This window comes from Podarcis tiliguerta (genome assembly GCF_965153285.1).
Source record: "Podarcis tiliguerta genome assembly, chromosome: 7".
NCBI classification, from domain to species: Eukaryota; Metazoa; Chordata; class Lepidosauria; order Squamata; family Lacertidae; genus Podarcis; species Podarcis tiliguerta.
In genome coordinates, this window is record NC_139540.1 from 70,716,580 (window position 1) to 70,739,340 (window position 22,761).

Below are 22,761 nucleotides of genomic sequence, written 5' to 3' on the forward strand. Positions count from 1 at the left end.
TTGAGATATTTGTCGCTAACATTTCACCGAGAAAGTCAAAAACACAAAGTAAAACACACATGGAATATGAAACAACTACAGTCTTTCTGGCACCAGGTTATTTTTACTTGCCTGGGGGTTGTGTGGTCCCTGTTCTTCTGCAACAGTTTCATATTTGTGTTGCCTCTGAATCTTATTTTTGTTTGAAGAATATAATGTTGTTTTTTCCTATATTGTATTTTTACGGTTAGACACAGCACTGGAATCCACAGGAAGAGGGGTAGTCTAGAATGTTTCTAAGCAAAAATAATAATAATTCAAGCATCTTAATTCATCAAAACCTGTAAAAATGAATATTGAATTGAAAATTAATATTATGCAGAATAATACCCACTGTTGAGTAAGGTGGCTAATGTCATGGTAACATGGACTCCCTTGTGACACGTCCTCCTGCTGGATGTCTTGACTAGAGGTCTTTGGTAAGAGCAGGTATTTGAGGGAAGAAGGGTGGAATGAACCAAAAGAGAAGGGGTTATTGTGTTGCATACAGATATATAGCACTAGTTGGAGATTCGCTTTATTAGAGAGTGATAACATCAGAGAAAGAAGGAAATCATTACATCTTTTAAAAAGTAAGTTGGATTTCTTAGTCAATTCTGTATTACGGTCCTATCACTATTTGTTAAGATTCAGAATCACAGCAGATCGACGTTCTCCAAGTATGATTAGATTGTTTTCAAAACATTATCATCACTCTTTTTTTGCTCATCCTGTAAGTGGGATTGGTAGAACTTTTTCCCTGAACTTTTTTTTAGGGGTGTGTGTGAGTATTTTAGTTTTTGTTTATTGCTGGTTTTGTATCTGGTTTTAAGGTCTGCTTTTATTGTGCTCCTTTACGTTCGCTCCCTTATAGCTGTTTTTAACAGTTTCTCCTTTTTTTATCTTTTTAAAGTTATGCATGGTATAACCACCTTTTAATTATTAGCTTTTATCCCTTACCTGTTTTAAGTCTTATGTGTTCAGTTTATCCATATGTTTTATCTTATGTTGGTCTTTGACTGAAATAAAGTTTGATACTGATTCTCAGCTTTTATTGTGTAAGTTGTTTTGAGACATCCTGGTGCAAAAATATAAATTATAATGATGATGATCATCAGGACCAGTTTAAATCTTTCAGTTCAAATGGCTTTTGTTTTCTTCTGTGGATATTTGGAAGGTCTTTTGATGAGATATTCTCCGTGTGTCCAACTGCTTACTGCACTCTCTGTTAGAATTCCTTCTCCATGATTGCAGTCATTGGATTGTTGTCTATCACATGACAGTATATGTTTTGACTCCACAAAGTGGGAAGTGACGGAGACAGCATGTTTGTGTTACTGTGTTCCATGAAGTGAGACTATTGTCCTTTGTTTTTTTCTCTTTGCTGTCTGATGCTAGGGAGAGAGGGAGCCATGTTGCAGTGCTCCATGTGTGTTTATATGTAAATAAAGTAGATTAGCCAAAATGCTGAGTTGCTGAGGTCTGTTACGCAAGTTGCACAAACTCTGCGGATCCCTAAGTGTGCCACTGTCTGTTGGCATCGGTAGCTGTGATGTTCGGGCTGAATAAAGTTTTTGAAGCTCCTGAATGATCTACCAGGAGGGAGAGAACATGCCAGTCGGGGATGTGTCTCTGCCAGGGTCCTACTCGAGTGTAGGCCGAACTGCTGACACTCTCCACAAGTTCTTCATGATAGCAAATTCATGTCAAACCTAGTGGTCAGATACCTCCAGTTCAGTGCAGCAATATAGAGCATAAAGACATGACAATCCCAGTTTCTCATCTTTCCCCCACTCTGCCCTAGGTTGCAAAAGCTTTCAGAATCTCTTAACAATGATGAGTCTGCCAAACCTTGGAGGATTTGTTTCTTTAAAACAATGACAACCAAACACAACCCTCCTCCCCACAGATGCATTTTGCCATGAAAAAGCAAGGGTATTTGGTCTTAGGCTGTCTGGATTTTGACATTGAATTTGGATGCCATCAATCTCTGGTGTCCGGGAAGTGGCCATAGTTATCCAGTCGTGAGATTCTCACTCAGATTCTCAGAGGCAAATTTATTCATCATTTCTTCACCTGGTCTGGGAATTCAGCCCTGACATTCAAAACAGGTTTGGGGCTGATGACAATTACAGTTTTCAAGATCCCTCATTTCTCTGAATGCACAATATCACCCAGGGCCTCTATGTAAGCTGTGGCCTGGATGTTTCTGTAGGAGCAGTGAGTGTTTTGTCTCTTGAATGTTTACTGGGCTCAGGCTTGACACAGGTGTCGGTAACTAAGAGGCTTCTTGTATATGGCAAGGTCCAGCATTCTTCAACCTTGTTGCCTCCAGATGTTTTGGACCACACCTCCCATCAGCTCCAATCACCATGGCAAATGTTCAGATATGATGGGGGCTGTTGGCCAAAACATCTGGAAGGGCCTGGCTTTTGTAAGGCTGTCCTAGTTCAAAGGAAGAGGAGAGCAGAGGAGAGTTTCAAGACAGCTAGTGGGTTCTCCACCCTCAGGCTGCATGAATTCTGCCCTAGCCAGTGTGAAAGGTTGGGCTGTAATTGCTACATCTGTTATACCCCATAGCTGCCTGGCCAGAGTTAGGATTGTTCTGTAACAGAACATTTCTCTAAATGTCTACTCAGAAGTAAGTTCCATGGAGTTCAGAGGCTTCTTCTCAGGTTAGTGGCTACAGGATTGAAGCTTGGCTAATCTTTTTAAAAAACAACCTTAGGCATCTGTCTTCTCCATCCATTTTATAGACCTCTTTCTGCTGATCATAGAAACACCATCATGATAGTGTATTTGACTATCAGCAGTTACCCCTGTGGTTTCAGTGAAATGTTGGATGTTTACCGAACATCCAAAAGGTTCTTTCAATAAATTTATTTATTAGCGGAATTTTTACATTTTATAGGTTCAATAATTTTTTATAGAGCTGACTTGGCTGATCTGTTTACTTGTCGCTCTCTCGTATGGCACAATCACATATAAAATGAAGCTCATAAAGTACATTATGTAAATATAAACAAGAGCTTTCAGGGGAAATTTGAATATGTAGGACTTTAAAAAGTTTTCTTTTCATAAATCTTTGTACAGATGCATCTAAGTTGAAAATAGATTAAGTTTGATTTCAATTATTTGTCAAGCACTTTTCCAGATGCAACCAAATTATTTCTTAGACAGCACACAGGATTTTTATAACTTAAGACTATATTTTCCATTGAAAATCTCATGCTTGCTAATTAACTTCAACTTCCTAGAGACTGGCTATTTTATCTATTTCGATGTTCTTTGTATTGTAAGAATCAGTATTGTCCCCATACTGACAAGCTAGGAATTAACTGTCCTAGCAGGAATGAGAGGTACTCATGGCCTGACAGGTTTGCTGAAGCCATCAGCTGATTTGTGAGATGGGACAGAAGTCACTATTGCTAGGGAAGAGGGGCAAACTCCCGCAAGATCTCTATTCTGTGAAGGGGGTCAAATGGACATATGGAAAGAAATCTGCTTGTATTCATCACTTCTCTCCCTTCTCTCCATTTCCCTTCATCTATTTATAGATTGGGAGACTTGGGGAAGGGACCTGCCAAAATGTGTTGTTGTTGCTTTGTAAACTACCGTGTACCTAGAAGGCACAGAGAGGCAGGCGATAATTGTCAAAAGTAGCATACCACTGAGTACGTCCCCTCTGCAATTCTGGAGATAGCTTGGGGATCCCAGGTCATCTTCCAAGTGGACGTGCTTTGTAGGAAAATTCTTCAGGAATGCAGAAAAAGAAGTTTCTCCAGCATTTCAGCTTTCTTAAAATGGAAAAAATAAGTTTGTGGTCCTTATGAAGGTGAAGAGATCCTTGATGATGTATGGGTGATTTATGCAGAAATCTTAGAAATCAGAGTTGATGGGTTTGGGGATGGGTATGCAATACTTTACATACTCTCCTCATGACCAGAGGAAGCAGAAGAACAGAGCTATACAAAAATGAGGCTGGTAGGACAGATCAGTGGAACCACTAAAGCCATCCAAAGCCCCTCAAACTCATGCCAACTAGGGTGGAAGGTGATGGAAGCACACCCACATTGTTTTTGCTTCATCAGCTCCAGGCTGGCTATTAATATAATAAATGTAATGTAATGTAATGATTGATTTACAGGTGAAACTCGGAAAATTAGAATATTACGGAAAAGTTAATTTATTTCATTTTATTTCAGACCAGCAAACTCGCCTGACCTGAACCCCATAGAGAAGCTATGTGGCATTGCCAAGACAAAGATGAGAGACATGAGACCGAGCAATGCAGAAGAGCTGAAGTCTGCTGTTGAAGCATCCTGGTCTTCTATAACACCTAAGCAGTGCCACAGGTGATAGCATCCATGCCACGCTGCATTGAGGCAGTAATTGATGCAAAAGGGGCCCAAACCAAGTACTGAGTACATATGCATGCTTCTACTTCTCAGAAGTCCAATATTGTTCTATTTGCAATCCTTGTTTTGCTGATTTCATTTAATATTCTAATTTTCAGAGATTTTTAATTTGGGGTTTTCATCAGCTGTACGGCATAATCATCACAATTATAACAAATAAAGGCTTGACATATCTCGCTTTGCACGTCATGAGTCTATCTCATATATTAGTTTCACCTTTTCAGTTGAATTACTGAAATAAATGAACTTTTCCACAATATTCTAATTTTCTGAGTTTCGCCTGTATATATTGCCCTTTATCAAGAGATCTCAGGACAGTTCACAAGACAAAAATTTGAGGTGTCTAAGCTGGCTCCTTTCAGGGAAATAATAATAATAATAATAATAATAATAATAATAATAATAATAATAATATAATTAATTTCTGCAAGGACACATATTGTATAAGCTAATGGCTCCTAAAGCACTATCTTCCTGATAATAACAATAATAATAATTTATATCCTGCCTATCTGACTGTTGTTTCGCCAGCCACTCTGGGCAACTCCCAACAGAATATTAAAAACATGATAAAACACCAAGCATTAAAAACGTCCCTAAACAGATGAAAAAGCTTTGGACCCATTAGGTCCATGGCTGGCCCAACCTCTGCCCCATAGACTCATAGATCCGTAGTGTTGAAAGGGACCTCATGGGTCATCTAGACCAAACCCTTGCAAGGCAGGAATCGTGCCCCCATACAACCATCTCTGGGTGGGCTTGAACCAACAAACATTTGGTTAACAGCCGGATGCCCTGATTCATTGTAACACCTTCTTTCAGAGCCCCAAACTAGCTACCGTTGGGAGGAATTATGTGGTGGTGCCCTTTTAAGCAGCTGAACCCAGTAGAGGGGTGTCTCTGTCTAATCCTAATCTCCCGTAGCGCTGATCAGGGAGTTAGAATTGTTCTCTGAATTTTGCAAAATCATTAAAATATCAAACTTTTTAATCGACAGAGGGCGTACAAGATGGCATGACTGGTAGATCAGTCTGTCTATCTATCTATCTGGCTGAGTTCACAGAGACGTAATGTTATGTGGCTGGCTAGATAGATAGATAGATGTATTTGTGGCAATGTTGTAGTAGTCCTCAGCCAAATTCTATTTGGTTTCATGTTCCTGCCTTAAGTAAGGTTTTTTCGTGTTGTTGTTGTTTTTTTCTTTTTTCTAGAGGAGTTAACCACTTTCCTGCAGAACAACAACATGGACTGTGCAATGCATTCACAAGCAGAAATTCAGTTACTGAGAGGGAGAGGAGAACTAAATTGTGTACAGTTGTAAATAAGAGGCCACTAGAAAAGGTGAACTCAGCAATATGTTTCCCTAGAAGATAAGGAGAATTAACTTGCAATAAATCCCAGTAAACTAGCCTTACAAAGCCTTGCATTTTTAAAAAAGCAACAAGAAGACACCTATGTGTTTTAATGCTATTGTAACTTCAAGGCGGAATAATGCTGAAAGGAGGGGAAGAAAAATGCAGCCTCAGTAGAAGCGGAAGTCTCCTGACAGCATTAACCAAGAAAAAGAAAATAGAAAGAGTCAAGTAGTTCATACTGTCTCTGCAGGTGGGACCAAATATTTCATGAACACAAAAGATCAGGTGTTCTGTGAGAGCCAGGTGAATACTGAAAATTCAATTTAAAATATTTTGGTTTGGGCTGTTAAAAAAAAGGAGGGGATGCATTCTTCTTCCTACCCATTATACGGCACACGCCATTGCATGGATTAACTGGAGGGGATATGAAGAAGAGAGATGAAGACAAATATGGGACATTTAAAATTAAAAAAAAAAAGCTGAAACACATTAATCCTCAAACTTTCAAAATCCAACTCTGTGGATTTGGGTGGCAAATAATGTCATGATGTCTAATTGTTCAGTGAATAGGTTATATTCACCATTTGAGATTTAAAACATTTTGTGGCAGTTAATATATTACAGTGGTACCTTGGGTTACAGATGCTTCAGGTTGTAGACTCCGCTATCCCAGAAATAGTACCTCGGGTTAAGAACTTTGCTTCAGGATGAGAACAGAAATTGTGCTCTGGCGGTGCGGCGGCAGCGGGAGGCCCCATTAGCTAAAGTGGTGCTTCAGGTTAAGAACAGTTTCAGGTTAAGAACGGACCTCCAGAACAAATTAAGTTCTTAACCCGAGGTGTTGTTGTTGTTGCAGTTGCCTTTTCCTGCTTGTTTTCTCTCCACCCACTCACCCTGTGACTTTAAAGTACATAGGGGGCAGAGTTGCATTGCATGTGGCATCATGAGAGGCAATGCATGGTTCTGAGCCCATTAGCAGGACAAATGCTCTGGATGGCACCAGCCACTATGGAAACAGAAGAACACAGGATTATGGGAACAGAAGAACATAGGGTTCCTCCACAGGCATGGTGTAATTTGTTCTGGCTCCCGGTCATCCACCCTGTTTGCAATGCATGCTTAGCTGGTTGTTTTAGGGCTGAGTAGGATTTTTCACTTCACATCTCTGAGTGGCGGAGTTCTGGGAATTTTTCACATTCTCTGCAGTGTATCATCATCAAGGCAATTCTGTTTGATGGGTTAATGACACCAGGTGGCAGCAATGTAGAACTGGGCAACGTAGAAAATGCCCAAAATGCAGAATAGTCATTGGTAAGTACCCAGAGGCACCCAGATATTGAAGGGAAGGGGTTCCACGGGGTGGTATTCTATGAATTACCAAAGGTGTCATGGACTTTGAAGATGCTCAAACTCAGGACGAAAGGGAGAAATGAGACAAGAGGAAGGCATGTTTGACAAACCTTCACCATGTTCAACTCCCACCTGGAAACCCTTGTCCCCACTGTGGAAGGGTGTGTGGATCCAGAATTGGCCTCCACAGTCACTTACAGACTCACTGTTAAGACTGTATTCATGGAAGACAATCTTACTTGGCTACAAGTGATCACCAAAGAAGAAGAAGAAGAAGATTCCATGAACACTTTCCATTAGGAATTCTACTTGTACTATGGGACATTCCCCCCATGCCCATGTGCACACTACCCCATCCTCAAATTTTGAACAGATTGGGGGGGGGGGCATGTGCAGGAAGAAGGCTATAAAGAGCATTGCACAAACACAAATCCTTGTGCTGATGGGACCATGACTTGGTCTGCTTGGGATACAACGCATTGACCTGAAATTCAGAGCTTTGAGATCCAGACAGTGGGGATCAGCACTCAGGAGCTCAGGTAACGGCGGTGCAGGATGCCTCTGTCAGCACTAAGTTTAAGCATGGCCACAAAGAACAGCAGCATCTCAACAGTACAGTTCAGATTCGGAACCACGTTAAGCACGTTCAAAATGGAGGGGAGGTAGGAGATTGCTAGGTGGCTCCAGCCTCAGCCAGTTAACCCACTCTGTACATTGATCAGTGTAAATCTCTTAGGTTGTGGCCCTCATTTAATCCAATGACACATGACTTCCCTCTCATTATGGGTAAGGGGGCAAGTTAGGATGTGATTGCTGGTATGCAGTAGTTGACAGTATTCCTTCAGAATCATGAAAGCATTTGATGGCTGAAATGCAACAGCTGCCAGCGTGTGACAATATGTGACAGTATTTTATCGGATGAATGACTTGAAATAGATTTTAGAAACTTTTATATTTACTTCAGCCAACCAATCAAAGCAGCTGAACGTTTTGGCATTTCATTGTTTGATCCTTGTGCGAGAATGCTGCTGGGGATTTCAATGGGGACTGCAAAACTGCAATTCTGACTCCTGGCACAGCTGAGTTTGTTGATGACATTAGCATCACCAGGGGTAGAAGACTCTGCTAGGCAGAGTTTGCTAGGGATGGGCTATGGTATAATCGTAATTATATCTGGGATAGCTCAGTTGGTAGAGCATGAGACTCTTAATCTCAGGGTCGTTGGTTTGAAAGATTCCTGCATTGCAGGGGGTTGAACTACATAGCCCTTGTAGCTCCTTCAAACTCTACAATTATACAATTCTAAGCTCTCTCATGAAGCTGCCTTATAGTGAGTCAGATCATTGCTCCATCTTGTATGGTATCTTCTGCCCTGATTGGCAGTGACTCTTCAGGGTTTTTGACATGATTGAGCCTCTTGGACTTGCCGATCAGAAGGTTAGTGGTTCAAATCCCCATGACGGGGTGAGCTCCTGTTGCTCTGTTCCAGCTCCTGCCAACCTAGCAGTTCAACCTAGCAGTTCAAAAGCATGCCAGTGCAAGTAGGTAAATAGGTGTGGCTGTGGCAGGAATGTAAACAGTGTATCCATGCACTCTGGTTTCCATCACAGTGTTCCATTGCACCAGAAGCAGTTTAGTCATGCTGGCCACATGACCCGGAAGGCGTCTGTGGACAAACGCTGGCTCCCTTGGCTGGAAAGCGAGATAAGCACCACAACCCCATAGTCACCTTTGACTGGACTTAACAGTCCAGGGGTCCTTTGCCTTTACCTTTTATAGACCAGGTATAAGAAAAACACATCTTATTTCAACTGAAATAGTTGTGTATATCCCTTTTCTTTCATATGGTTCTCTGCCCCCCAACCGGCCCTCAATTCAGTTGACACCACAAATATGCAATTTAGATGCAGGCCTAATTCAAATATACCTTTTATCTGTCTCTTAAGCTAAAAAGGTTGTATGTCTCTTCGGCTCAGTTGTGGTGTTCCCTTCTCAACGGTGAAGAATTACAATGAGCAGCCTTCAGTATTTGCTGTTCCAGAAAGTGCTCTGGAAGTAATTTGTCTTCGGAGACTTATGACTAACAACTTAAACATGACAACAAACACAAGTGCATATTTCTGTTTTACAGTTTTATAAGGAAACTAAATCTATTATTCTCCCTAACCTATGCAAGATGAAATTCACGGTTATGAGCCATGTGTAAAAGTGAAGCAGGGAGTAATAAACCTGCAAGAGAACCTGGGGAAAATGGAATTATGCGTAAGGTCTCAGGCTTAAAACCTGCTCATCAGAATCCCATGTGAAACATTGAAAAGCTTACTTTTTAGTTATTTCTAAACTCTAGCATTATTCCTTTTAAAAAAGTCACTGCTCTGCCCATGCCACCACCCCAGATCATGTGAAAATTCTTTATGATCCATTTGTAGTAGCACCACTTAATAAGGGTTGGTGGTTCTCTCACTGTGTTTGAATGCACAAAGGATTACTTCTCAGGAGTACTTTTATCTCTGGTGAGCTTCCTGATTTTGCACACAGTCTACCAAGTTACAAGCATTAGGAAGAACTTCCTGACAGTAAGAGCTGTTCGACAGTGGAATTTGCTGCCAAGGAGTGTGGTGGAGTCTCCTTCTTTGGAGGTCTTTAAGCAGAGGCTTGACAACCATATGTCAGGAATGCTCTGATGGTGTTTCCTGCTTGGAAGGGGGTTGGACTCGATGGCCCTTGTGGTCTCTTCCAGCTCTATGATTCTATGATTCTAAGCTCCTCAAGCTTGGGGCAAGGCCTATCTGCAGAGGGACTGTGGCCTAGTGCTAGCTTACCTGCTTTGCATGCACCCCTGGAATCAGGTGAAGGGGTAGATAGTGTCAGTGATGAGGACAAGTCTGTGATGGACCATACAAAGGACCAAATGGAGCTGGCCTGTGTTCTTCATCTCTAAATCCCTGCAGCCAGCAGCTTGAGTACGAAGATGAGGATCCAGCTGAAGTATAGTAAGCAGGAGTTTCTTCTGTGTTGGTTTGAAAAAGACAGAAACTCTTCTGGTATATATTTCAACCCTGGACAATCTGCAAACCCCATTCTGCTTGCTAATCATCACAGCCGATGTGGCACAATTTCTTTTCTATGCCCAAATGGGGCATCCTCACTAGGCTAGACCAGCTGCAGGATAAAGCAGACCCTGCAAGTGTCCCTATTTTCCAGAGACAGCCCCAGATTTACAGAAACCACTCATCAGAGAAATGGTATGGCAGGATGTCCCTTTTTGGACAGGGATAGCCTAACAACTGTTGTCTGTCTGGTAACTTCAAGATTAGATTACAGTGGTGCCTCGCAAGACGTAAAGAATTCGTTCCGCGAGTCTTTTCGTCTTGCGGTTTTTTCGTCTTGCGAAGCAAGCCCATTAGCGGATTAGCGCTATTAGCGCTATTGGCAGTTTAAGGGCTATTAACGGCTATTAAAGGTTTAAGGGATTAGCGGTTTAGCTGCTAAAAGGCTATTAGCAGCTTATCACTTTAGAAAAAGGGGTTGGGGAGCGGAAAAAAAACTCAAAAATTTTCGTCATTTTCGTCTTGCGAAGCAAGCCCATAGGGAAATTCGTCTTGCGAAGCGCCTCTGAAAATGGAAAACCCTTTCGTCTTGCGGGTTTTCCGTCTTGCGAGGCATTCGTCTTGCGGGGCACCACTGTACTGCAATGTGTTACATGTAGGGTTGCCTCTGAAGACAGTTTGGAAACTTCAGCTGGTGCAGAATTCAGCGGCCAGGTTGCTCACCAGAGCAAGACGGTTTGAGCATATTACACCGATCCTGGTCTGACTGCACTGGCTACCAAGTAGTTTCCAGGCCCAATTCAAGGTGATGATTTTGACCAATAACGCCTTAAATGGCTCAGGACCACAATACCTCAAGAACTGCCTCTTTCCATATGAACCTACCCTGACCCCAAGATCAGCTTCTGAGGCCCTTCTTTGTGTGCCTCCTCCTTGAGAGGTCCGGAGGGTGGCAACATGAGAACGGGCCTTCTCTGCAGTGGTTCTCCATCTATGGAATGCTCTCTCTAGGGAAGTCCACCTGGTGCCTTCATTATACACCTTTAGGCGTGAGGCAAAAACGCTCCTTTATAACCAGGCCTTTGGTAGACCTGATCAACATCCCATATCCTTTTAAAATGTGACTCTTTTTTTGGCATGGGGTGTATTATTGGGTTATTGCTTTTATTTTATTTTTATATATTGTGATATTTTCTGTGAACCGTCCTGAGACCTCTGTGTATAGGGCGGTATATAAATTTAATAAATGAATAAATAATAAAATATTTTCAACAGAGAAATGTTGGAGGGTATGAAGTTCAGCAACCCCTGAGGCAAGGAGATAACTAACTATGCAGCCTTTATAAGACATCTGGGACTCAGCTATACAGCTGCAAATAAAACGTTTTAAGCATGCTGCAATGTGCAAAATACAAATGTGGCACTAGATGGAAATGGTGAGCAATGGGAAATTCAATATATTTTTCAAAACTTTTTTTTTTTAAAAAAAGCATTTTCACAGCAGTTTTTTAAAAATATGTGTGTAGATTCTACCTTGAAGGCAGCCTTGTATAGGGGAGGTATTTTTAATGTTTAAAGTTTAGTATATTTTTATATATGTTGGAAGCCACCCAGAGTGGCTGATGTGACCCAGTCAGTTGAGCGGGGTATAAATATAACAACCACAGCGACATCAGAAAATGTGGCAGGGTACGAATAAAGGGTTCCCAGTTCAAACACCTCAGCTCCTGACACTGGTTTCCTTCAAGCACAGGTAAGAACACAAATCCACGTGTTGGCATGTTGCAACTGGAAGGAACAGTATGTGGCTGTGCCACATGCTAACACATTACCACAGCCATGTAAGTGAGCACCTCAGGGAAGCAGCTCCCACGTGGTTTGACGAGTGCATGGTATGAACCATTGTGAATATATGAACACAGTTTGGAGTACAAGGCCAAGGAATGCGTTTATGAGTGTCAGGGGCTGGACTGAGGAGGAATGGTGGGGACCACCACCCCTTCCTCTGAACCTTCTTGAGAACAGGAGGACAGTATAGATTTGGAACAGTGGTTTGCAGAAGGGCATAGTTCAGAGGCTTCAGAGAGGAGAAGCTGGGGAATATTGGGAGGAGAGCAGCAGGAAGAAGAAACACCAGGGGAGAGACAGTTGACAGACTCAGTGTCCTTGGAAAGCATTCCTGACCCTCCTCTCCCAAGACAAAACACACATGGAGGGTATTAGGGCAGAGAGCTCAGAGACAGAAAGCTCAGATTAACCAACGCAGGAGTGACACCGAATAGGGGAGACCTAGGGGGGTGAGACTTTACTTGCAGAAACACCATTACTAAAGAAAGCAATCTTGTATGTAGCTTGCTTCAAGAAGTTCACCGAATTTTACTGACGTACCCCTTCTGTTGAAAGGTAACACCACCACCTCTGAAGCAGCTGTTTCGAATATGAATGGACACATGGAAAGTTCAAGGTGAAGTTAGCCATTCAGAACAATATCCCTGACCATGTGTCATTAGAAGAAGATCTGAAGGGAGCTATTCAGAGCTCATCACGTCTTCACATATCTTCTCTAAGAATGGCAAAAGAAAAATGAAACAGAACAGAGTGTTATATGAGAAGTACTTAGGCCATTGCTAATACTACCAAATTATTCTGGAGTCAAGATCAGGGCAGAAAAAAAATTAATGTGCGATTCCAGGAACGTATGAATCTTCTGAAACACATCCAGACCTTCAAAGTTCACACTAGCACCTGATCTGTGTGTGTCAAACTTCTCTTGGCTTATACCAGGATTTGCAATCTTTTTCCATATATAAGATTATGTTTTTTGCTAAAAGAAATTAGTTAAAAATTGGGGGTCGTCATACACATGGTATGCACAGGGGTTAAAAGGAATGCTACTTGCATTCCTGTGGCTGCAGTGAAGGAGCTGCCAGAACTGCCAAACCACTTCCGTAAACCAGTGCACAGACTTCTGCCGTCCATTACAGAGCAACTGCCGCAGATGATTTAATGAACGGTAAGGGGGTGCAGGGTGGCATTATGGCAGTAGGGCAGCACGGGGGCTGCAGGTCGCTGGAGCCACTGGGTGATCTCCCCCCAAAAAGTTTAACAACAACTTTGGACGATCTCCCTCCAAAGGTCAACAACTTCAGATGATTTCAGGGTTGCTATGTCAAAGTTGTTCGGTTTGATGCTTAAAACTTTGATTTCTTAATTTTGGGTTTAAAAAAACACAGGGGGCCTCTTATACATGGGATGTCTTATACACGGGAAAATACAGTACTTTAAAATCTTTAGCCTTAGGTATTCTACATAGGGGACGCGGGTGGCGCCGTGGGTTAAACCACAGAGCCTAGGACTTGCCGATCAGAAGGTCGGTGGTTTGAATCCCCGTGACAGGGTGAGCTCATGTTGCTCGGTCCCTGCTCCTGCCAACCTAGCAGTTTGAAAGCACGTCAAAGTGCAAGTAGATAAATAGGTACCACTCCGGCGGGAAGGTAAAAGGCGTTTCTGTGCGCTGCTCTGGTTCACCAGAAGCGGCTTAGTCATGCTGGCCACATGACCCGGAAGCCGTATGCCAGCTCCCTCGGCCTGTAAAGCGAGATGAGCGTCGCAACCCCAGAGTCAGTCACGACTGGACCTAATGGCCGGGGGTCCCTTTACCCTTTACCTTTTATTCTACATAAATGGAGCTTGCGTCATGGGCAATGATTTGGGTTTGGAGCCCAAATCAAGGAGAAATAAGATTTGCAGGTCTCAGCATTGAGAAGCAGAAAGAGGAAGAGAGAAAGAGGGGGGGGGGGGAGAGGCGAAAGGACCTTGGTCCCTAGGATTTGGATCTTATGTTACCGCTCCCTGGAACTGGCTCATTTGTTTTTTTTTATGACTTGTTGTACATTGCTAAAGTTAGATATCCAGAACCCATTGTTAACAAGGGGCTTTTCTTCGCCGTGGTTCAGTGGTGCATGCAGAAGATCCAAAATTCAGCCCCTTGCATCTCAATTAAGAGCTTTCAGTCCAGCATGAGGGACAACACAGACACAAATGGCAAATTCTTAAGAATAATGTACCCATTTAAATAATAGTACAGCTTTAAGACATGCAAAAATACATATTGAATGTATTTTAGAAAGTACAGTAAAAAATACTTGCCATCCTGACCAGAAAAAGTTATTTCCTATTTTATTGTGTTACAGCAAATGTCACAATGCATGAAGAAGAAAAATACTTGCATACTCTTTCTTTCATAATATTATTTTATTGTGTTTGGTAGCTAATTCCTAAATTTACCTTTCATTACCAGCTATCTTTCAATTTGCATTTCCAGTCCAAATTGCCAGATAATGTGGTCCTTTTGATTAGCTCATAAATATCATTATGTTTTTAAATATCAGTATACTATTTTTATGTATATGCATGTGCATCGTTATATATACATTAAAAAACTATACTGTTTCAAGTAATAATATACTATTATTTTTCCAAATTGCTTTCCCTATGATTAAGTTATTACATTGGTAACTGTTGTAGAAACTGGAAGCACATAATTGTAAGCTGGAAGACTCAAGATTTTCTGTTCTTTTGCATTGAAACTAAGCAAGTTCTTTAACAGTTCACTGTTCTGAATAAGTATAAACTGTGATCCAAAATGCATGTGATCACATACGGTGCCTGATGTCTTCTCTGTGAATTTTTTGGTTCCAGGTGAAGAGCTTTTTATTCACACAGGCTTTTCAATCGTTTCAAATCCAGGCTGAAAACTTGTTTATCCTGTCTCTGTTGTAAGGAAGTGTCTTAATATGCACTCCCTGCAGCCTTCCATTGGTGAGCAATCCTCACAGGGGCAGATGTGAGTAAGTAAGTTATCAAGGGTTCATAAAATATTGTCTTCTTCTGCTCATAAAAGAAAGATTGCTAGGCTAAACCTTGTTCATCTCCAGCTCTTGGTGAAGAATATCTGTAATAACTGCAGAAACACAACCAGAACCTGTTCACTGTCAGACATTTCCACAAAAGGTGTTTCAGTGTACCCATGGTGTTCAGACATTGTTGTTGTTGTTGTTGTTTAGCCATTCAGTCGTGTCCGACTCTTCGTGACCCCATGGACCAGAGCATGCCAGGCACTCCTGTCTTCCACTGCCACCCGCAGTTTGGTCAGACTCATGTTTGTAGCTTCGAGAACACTGTCTAACCATCTCGTCCTCTGTCGTCCCCTTCTCCTTGTGCCCTCCATCTTTCCCAACATCAGGGTCTTTTCCAGTGAGTCTTCTCTTCTCATGAGGTGGCCAAAGTATTGGAGCCTCAGCTTCAGGATCTGTCCTTCTGTTGAGCACTCAGGGCTGATTTCCTTAAGAATGGATGCGTTTGATCTTCTTGCATGTTCAGACATAGAATCATGGAAATGTAAAGATGGAAGGGGCCCTTAGAATCATCTAGTCCAACCCCCTGCAATGAAGGAATCTCAACTAAAGCATACATGACAGATGACATCCATTGTCTGCTTAAAAACCTCCAATGTGTGGGACAAAGAGCCTCATTTAACCCACATGCTTAAATCTAATTAATGTGTGAATGGGTTAATGTAATATAGTAAGCTGTCCCACCAGGTTTAGCTAGGTCACACACACACACCCAATCTTGGGAGAGAATAGGTAATCAAGGGCTTTGTTCACCTTTAGTATTTCAGAAAACCTCAGTGTGTGAAGAGATTTTGAGCTGGTTGCTGCAGCTCAGACCTCATGGCTCTTACAAGCCATTCTGTGTTCCTATAGCAATAATAGCATCGCTGTAACTAAGACAAGTTTTACTGCCCATGTTTTCTGGCTGAGAGATAGAAAAGCACATGAACTTGACCTTTGAAGAGTTTGTAAGTAAAACATTTTTTAACTTACCAAATGTGTGGTCTTTTTCGATGCTAGGAGAAGAGGGTGGGAAGGAACTTAGAAGGGCATATTTTAAAAGGCTAACAGCCTATATTTACACACTTTCTGTTGCTGCATAATCTGTGATTTTAAAATTCCGCTGGGGTTCCAATGCAGGGAATTTTCCTTTTACCGTATTTTTCGCTCCATAAGACACCCCTGACGATAAGACACATCTAGTTTTAAGAGGGGGAAAGCAAGAAAAAATTTCTGCACAGAGCATGTAAGCGGCTCTTGCTTTTCTTGCTTTAAAGCAAGCAAAGCGAGAGCCGCTTACATGGCTTCTCTCCCGCCTTGCACAGCTCTCACATTCTTGCCCATCCCTCCTCCCGCCTCACTGTAAAAGAGGAGGAGGAGACACCGGGACACGTGCTTTGCTTGCTTTACAGCAAGGTGGGAGGAGAGATGGGCAAGCAAAGTGAGAGCTGCGCAAAGCGAGACAAAAGCCATGTAAGAGGCTCTTGCTTTGCTTGCTCCCTTCTGTCTCTCCTCCTGCTTCACTGGGAAGCCAGAAGAGCAAGAGGCGCTGTGCAGCTCTCACTCTTTCTTTGCTGTCAGCAGAGCAGTGTAGCGCTTCTTGCTCTTCTGGCTTCCCAGTGAAACAGGAGGAGGGACGGAAGGGAGCCCTTACATGGAGCCCCTTCCATCCTTCCTCCCCACTTCACTGAGAAGCCAGCAGAGAAGCCAGATGCGCTGCGCAGCTCTCGCTCTTGTTCTGTTGGATTCCCAGCAAAGCAGGACGAGGGACGGAAGGGAGCCCTTACAAGGAGCCCCTTCCGTCCTCCCCCCCCCCCCACTTTGCTAAGAAGCCAGCAGAGTAAGAGCAACAGAGTGGAGCCATGGCTCTGGCTGCGGAGGCATCCCTCAGCTCACAACTGCAGCGGTAGCTGAGGGATCCCTCTGCCGCCCAGTGCATTCACTCCATAAGATGCACAGACATTTCCCCTTACTTTTTAGGAGGAAAAAAGTGTGTCTTATGGAGCGAAAAATATGGTATATCTTTTTTTCCTTGCCACCAACACAATGGAGATTCCACCACCTCCCAAGGGAGTCTGTCAAAACAGCACTTACCACCAGAGAGTTCTTCCTGATTTTTAGTCGAAATCTCCTTTCTTCTAACTTGAAGCCATTGCTTCATCTCCTACTCTCCAGAGCAGGCAAAAACAAGTTTGTTCCATCTTCCATGCAACAGCTCTTTAGATATTTGAAGATGATTATCATATCTCCCCTCCGTCTCCTCTTATCCACATTAAATACACCAAACTCTTTATCCAGGTCACCCTCCTCTACACACGTTACCGGTTGTGTGTGTAGGTCCCCAGGCCACCCCTCAAATAACTTCACACATAACACGTAATTTAGTTTTGGTTTTGGGGCACTATTTTGGCCACAACTTTATTAAAATACAAAATCAGTGAGTGGTTGTTTAGAAATTGGTTATGACTATCTGTCCCCCCGCCTGGGACAGAACTGGCATCCCGAGGTCCGATCGGTAGCCAGTAGAAGAGAAAGTCAAACTTGGGGGTCATCTGAGCTAAGCGTCGGACCCACGCCGCTCTCCCCAGCAGCTCCCCGAAAGCTTGCCGGTCCGGTCCTATGACAAGGATTCCCATGACAGGGATTGGGCGTCCCTGGTCCCATGACAGGGATTGGACGAAATCATGGCAAGCCCCAGGATTCCTTTAACGGAATTCCCTTCAGCGCAATAGGAGGGGCAGGCACAGCCTGTCCTGACCCCTCCACCACCAGCATATTATAACCAATGCCTAACAGCAACCTTACAAGTTGTGATGAATTGCTGAGTAGTAGGCAAAAACCAAATGGCACAGCCAATCACCAAATGGCAAAATTCCTACTAGGCCCCTGTGCTAAGGCAGACGACCCCATGACAGGCAAAGCAAGGTCAACTGGAAAAGAGGGCGGGTGGGCGGGTGATCCGATGCACTCTGCAAAGAGAAAGAGAAACCAGAGTGCACCAATATTTAAAGACTATGGTCCCATCCACCCAATTTGCAACATACAATTTGCCCCAGCAACCCGGTTATCCAATCACAAATGCCAGGCAACAGCTATTAACCAGCCTGGCAACAAGAGGCCTGGCCCGGTGGCCCACACCGCAACATGTGCTCTCATTTATTGGAGAACACGCTTTGTCAATATCCTTCTCAAATTCTGGTGCCCAGAACAGGACACAGTACTCCAGATGTGGTACCACCAAGGCAAAATAGAGCGGTACTATTACTTCTCTTGATCTGGACACTATACTTCTGTGGATGACATCCCCTCCATCATTATGGTGACAACTCCCTCTGTACACACTTTTGCTTGACCAGTGTCTGGATCTGAGAGGCTTCTTTCTTTGTTTGTTTCCCCAGGAAAACCCACTGTTTACCACTGAATTGGAACAAAGGTGACTTTCCTCAAAAGGCATGTGGTTTGGCTTGCGTTCTTGAGCAATCTAGGCACCAAACACTCTTCCCAGGTAAATGGCCCAACATTTGTCTCATAGACCCAAGTCCTAAAGCTTGCTGACACACTGTCAAGTTCATATTTCATATTTATGGATGTTTTTGCCTTTCCTCCAAGGAGGTATAACCTGGTTCTTCCATAATATCTTCACAACATCTCTGTGAGGCAGGTTAGGAAGAGAGATAGTGATTGGTGCGGACTCACCCAGATGAGTAAATCATTATAGCACATTGGCTCAGAGGAGAAATAAAGTTCTGGGCACCTTTCCCAGGTAACTGAACAATTTGAGTAATAGCCATATTTTCTTCACCTGATCCTCTACATATTAATGTATTATCCAAGGTTAATATAAGGATATATTTGACTCCCAGTTATTAATAAAGGGCAAGCTCTTTGTGGCAGGCCCAAGCATTACAGGAAGAATGGGAAATTGCTTTCAGCCTTCATAAAAAAGAAGTTTTACAATGGCAATGAAAACCACTAAAATTAAGAGGGATGGTGAGCTTTATTTCCCCATCAGAGTGGCATGTTTTGAATCAGAAATTTCCTGCATCTCCTTGGAAGACTGTAAGTACGACTTGGTTTGCTATCAGTTCAGTGACTTTAATAATAGTGTGGGGACTTTAATGTGACAGCACTGAACTGTATAGGCTTTAATAGCATCTTTTGGAAGCTGTGATGGGCTTGGGCTTGAGCATGAGCTGTCTGTCAGGGCTCTGAGTTCTCGTAAACAAGTTCAGCAGATGACCAGGTAATCACTTCACTCTCCCTACTTGCTCCAGCTTGTGAAGGAAGCCAGAAGCGTGTTTATCTAGGGTTGCCATATGTCCAGATTTCCCCGGACAACACTGGGATTTCAAAGGCGGAACTGAGGTCTGAGGGGAATTTGCAAAAGATGACACTTTGTCCTAGATCTTAGGCAAGTCAATCAAAAAAATGCGGTTTTTTGGTGATGCAAAATGGTGGCAAACACAGTTTTTACACTGAGGTCCAGCTCCGAGGGCCTTCTGGCGGTTCCCTTCCTATGAGAAGTGAGGTTACAGGGAACCAGGCAGAGGGCCTTCTCAGTAGTGGCACCCGCCCTGTGGAACACTCTGCCATCAGATGCCCTGTGGAACACTCTCCCTCCTCTATGTGACATCCTTTTATATATTTGAACATGGCTATCATATCACCCCTTAACCTCCTCTTTTCCAGGCTAAACATGCCCAGCTCCCTTAGCCATTCCTCATAAGGCATCGTTTCCAGGCCTTTGACCATTTTGGTTGCCCTCCTCTGGACACGTTCCAGTTTGTCAGTGTCCTTCTTGAACTGTGGTGCCCAGAACTGGACACAGTACTCCAGGTGAGGTCTGAACAGAGCAGAATACAGTGGCACTATTACTTCCCTTGATCTAGATGCTATACTCCTATTGATGCAGCCCAGAATTGCATTGGCTTTTTTAGCTGCCGCGTCACACTGTTGGCTCATGTCAAGTTTGTGGTCAACCAAGACTCCTAGATCCTTTTCACATGTACTGCTCTCAAGCCAGGTGTCACCCATCTTGTATTTGTGCCTCTCATTATTATTTTTTCCCCAAGTGCAATACTTTACATTTCTCCCTGTTAAAATTCATCTTGTTTGTTTTTGCCCAGTTCTCTAATCTGTCAAGGTCGTTTTGAAGTGTGATACTGTCCTCTGGGGTCTTAGCCACCCCTCGCAGTTTGGTGTCATCTGCAAATTTGATCAGGATGCCCTTGAGTCCATCATCCAAGTCGTTGATAAAGATGTTGAATAAGACCGGGCCCAAGACAGAACCCTGTGGCACCCCACTAGTCCCTCTTCTCCAGGATGAAGAGGAACCATTGATGAGCACCCGTTGGGTCCGGTCAGTCAGCCAGTTACAAATCCACTGAGTGGTAGCATAGTCAAGACCACATTTTACCAGCTTCTTTACAAGAATATCATGGGGCACCTTGTCAAATGCCTTGCTGAAATCAAGGTAGGCTACATCCACTGCATTCCCTTTATCTACCCTTCATCTCCCTTCATCCCTTCATCCCTTCATCTCCCAGGAGCTGGGACAGAGCAATGGGAGCTTACTCCATCGTGGGGTTTCAAACCTCCAACCTTCTGATCAGCAAGCCCAAGAGGCTCAGTGGTTTAGACCACAGCGCCACCTGCGTCCCTTGTGATGTGTGCCTGTCTCAATCATTATTAACTTTCAGAAGCATTTCAAATACATTCCAGTTTACCCAGGTATTGGGTGGCTGAAGAACACTGTTCCTAGCAAACCCTGAGATCACTGGGGGCAACATTTTTAACTGTAACTACTTTTAGTTGGTTTTAATTATAATTGCTTTTAGAATGTTTCAACTACTTTAGAATGTTTTTGATTTGTTCTTAAATTGTTTATATGTTTGCTGCCCTTGGCTCCTTGGGGAAGAAGGGCAGGATCTAATTAAATTATTATTAACAATGATAATAATAATTACTTTGCTGGTTTTCTGACTGGGGACCCATTTACTAGCATCTAAGGAATCCAAGCATTTTCACCAGCAAAACAGAAAACATTGGATTCATTGCATTATAAAATGGCTTGCAAACCTCAGAGAATTGATTTGTCACATCTCTTAAATATTGCTAAGCATTATCTCAAAATGTGACCCAAGAAATATTTCTGACGAATGCTGCGTTTAAGGGAAGGGGAGAAAAAGAAATCCAAATTGCTTAAGTCATTTGCAGCAATGAAATTCTTTCAGCTTCATTGCTTACCTTCATTCCCTGACCTTCATTTGCCCTGCAGTTTGAACAGCTCACAGGAATTAGATCCCACACAGATTAACTTCCACTTTGCCCATCTACTGTTTTGCATCAGATTTGCACATCTCATCTAAACTTCTAATACTTTCTGGACAGAGGTCTGAAAATAATGGACTCTGTTAGAAGTATAAGAGAGAAAGGAAGGGAAAGGCATGGTAGGAAATGCAATACCCGAGAGTCCTCACACAGGTGTAAAAAGAAGCAAATATGCTATCAAATGTACCTGTGCTGCAGACACTGACATAAAGGCAAAAATAACAGCTAAAAATATATGTAGGGTTGCCTCTGAATATGGTTTGGAAACTTCAGTTGGTGCAGAATTCAGCAGCCAGGTTGCTCACCAGAGCAAGATGGTTTGAGCATATTACACCGATCCTGGTCCAATTGCACTGGCTACCAATTAGTAAGGTAAAGGTAAAGGTACCCCTGCCCGTATGGGCCAGTCTTGCCAGACTCTAGGGTTGTGTGCTCATCTCACTCTAAAGGCCGGGAGCCAGCGCTGTCTGCAGATATTTCCGTGTCACGTGGCCAGCGTGACAAGCTGCATCTGGCGAGCCAGCGCAGCACACGGAACGCCGTTTACCTTCCCACTGGTAAGCGGTCCCTATTTATCTACCTGCACCCGGGGGTGCTTTCAAACTGCTAGGTTGGCAGGCGCTGGGACCGAACGATGGGAGCGCACCCCACCACGGGGATTCGAACCACCGACCATGTGAGCAGCAAGTCCTAGGCGCTGAGGTTTACCCACAGCGCCACCTGTGTACCAATTAGGATCCAGGCCCAATTCAAAGTGCTGGTTTTGATCTACAAAGCCTTAAACAGCTCAAGACCACAAAATCTCAAGAACCGCCTCTTTCCATATGAACCTACCCGGACCCTGAGATCATCTTCTGATGCCCTCATTCGTGTGCCTCCTCCTCAAGAGGTCCGGAGCATGGCAACACGAGAATGGGCCTTCTCTGCAGTGTCTCCCAGTCTGTGGAATGCTCTCCCCAGGGAAGTTCACCTGAAGCTTTCATTACACACCTTTAGGTGCCAGGCAAAAATGTTCTTCTTTAACCAGGCCTTTGGTTCACCTGATCAACATCCCATACCCTTTTGAAATGTGGCTCTTTTTTTGGGGGGAGGGGGTGTATTATTGGGTTATTGCTTTTATTTTTATTTTATATCCTGTGATCATTTTATTTGAACTGCCCTGAGACCTCTGGGTATAGGGCGGTATATAAATTAAACATCATCATCATCATCAACAACAACAAAGCCATTGATCAGGAATCAAAAAGTACAGTGGTACCTCAGGTTACAGAAGCTTCAGGTTACAGACACTTCAGGTTACAGACTCCGCTAACCCAGAAATAGTACTTCAGGTTGAGAACTTTGC

The 22,761-nt window shown here is 43.2% G+C and overlaps 1 long non-coding RNA gene across 2 annotated transcripts; it reads left to right on the forward strand.

The window, feature by feature from the left end:
- Window positions 1-445: 445 nt before the first annotated feature.
- Window positions 446-5,844, forward strand: LOC310681749. 2 transcript variants are annotated; one of them, XR_014513580.1, is made up of 2 exons: window positions 446-611; window positions 5,648-5,844. It is a non-coding gene; the product is annotated as an uncharacterized lncRNA (long non-coding RNA). The 2 variants fall into 2 exon arrangements; XR_014513581.1 differs by lacking the exon at window positions 446-611 and adding an exon at window positions 4,406-4,442.
- The last annotated feature ends 16,917 nt before the right edge of the window (window positions 5,845-22,761 follow it).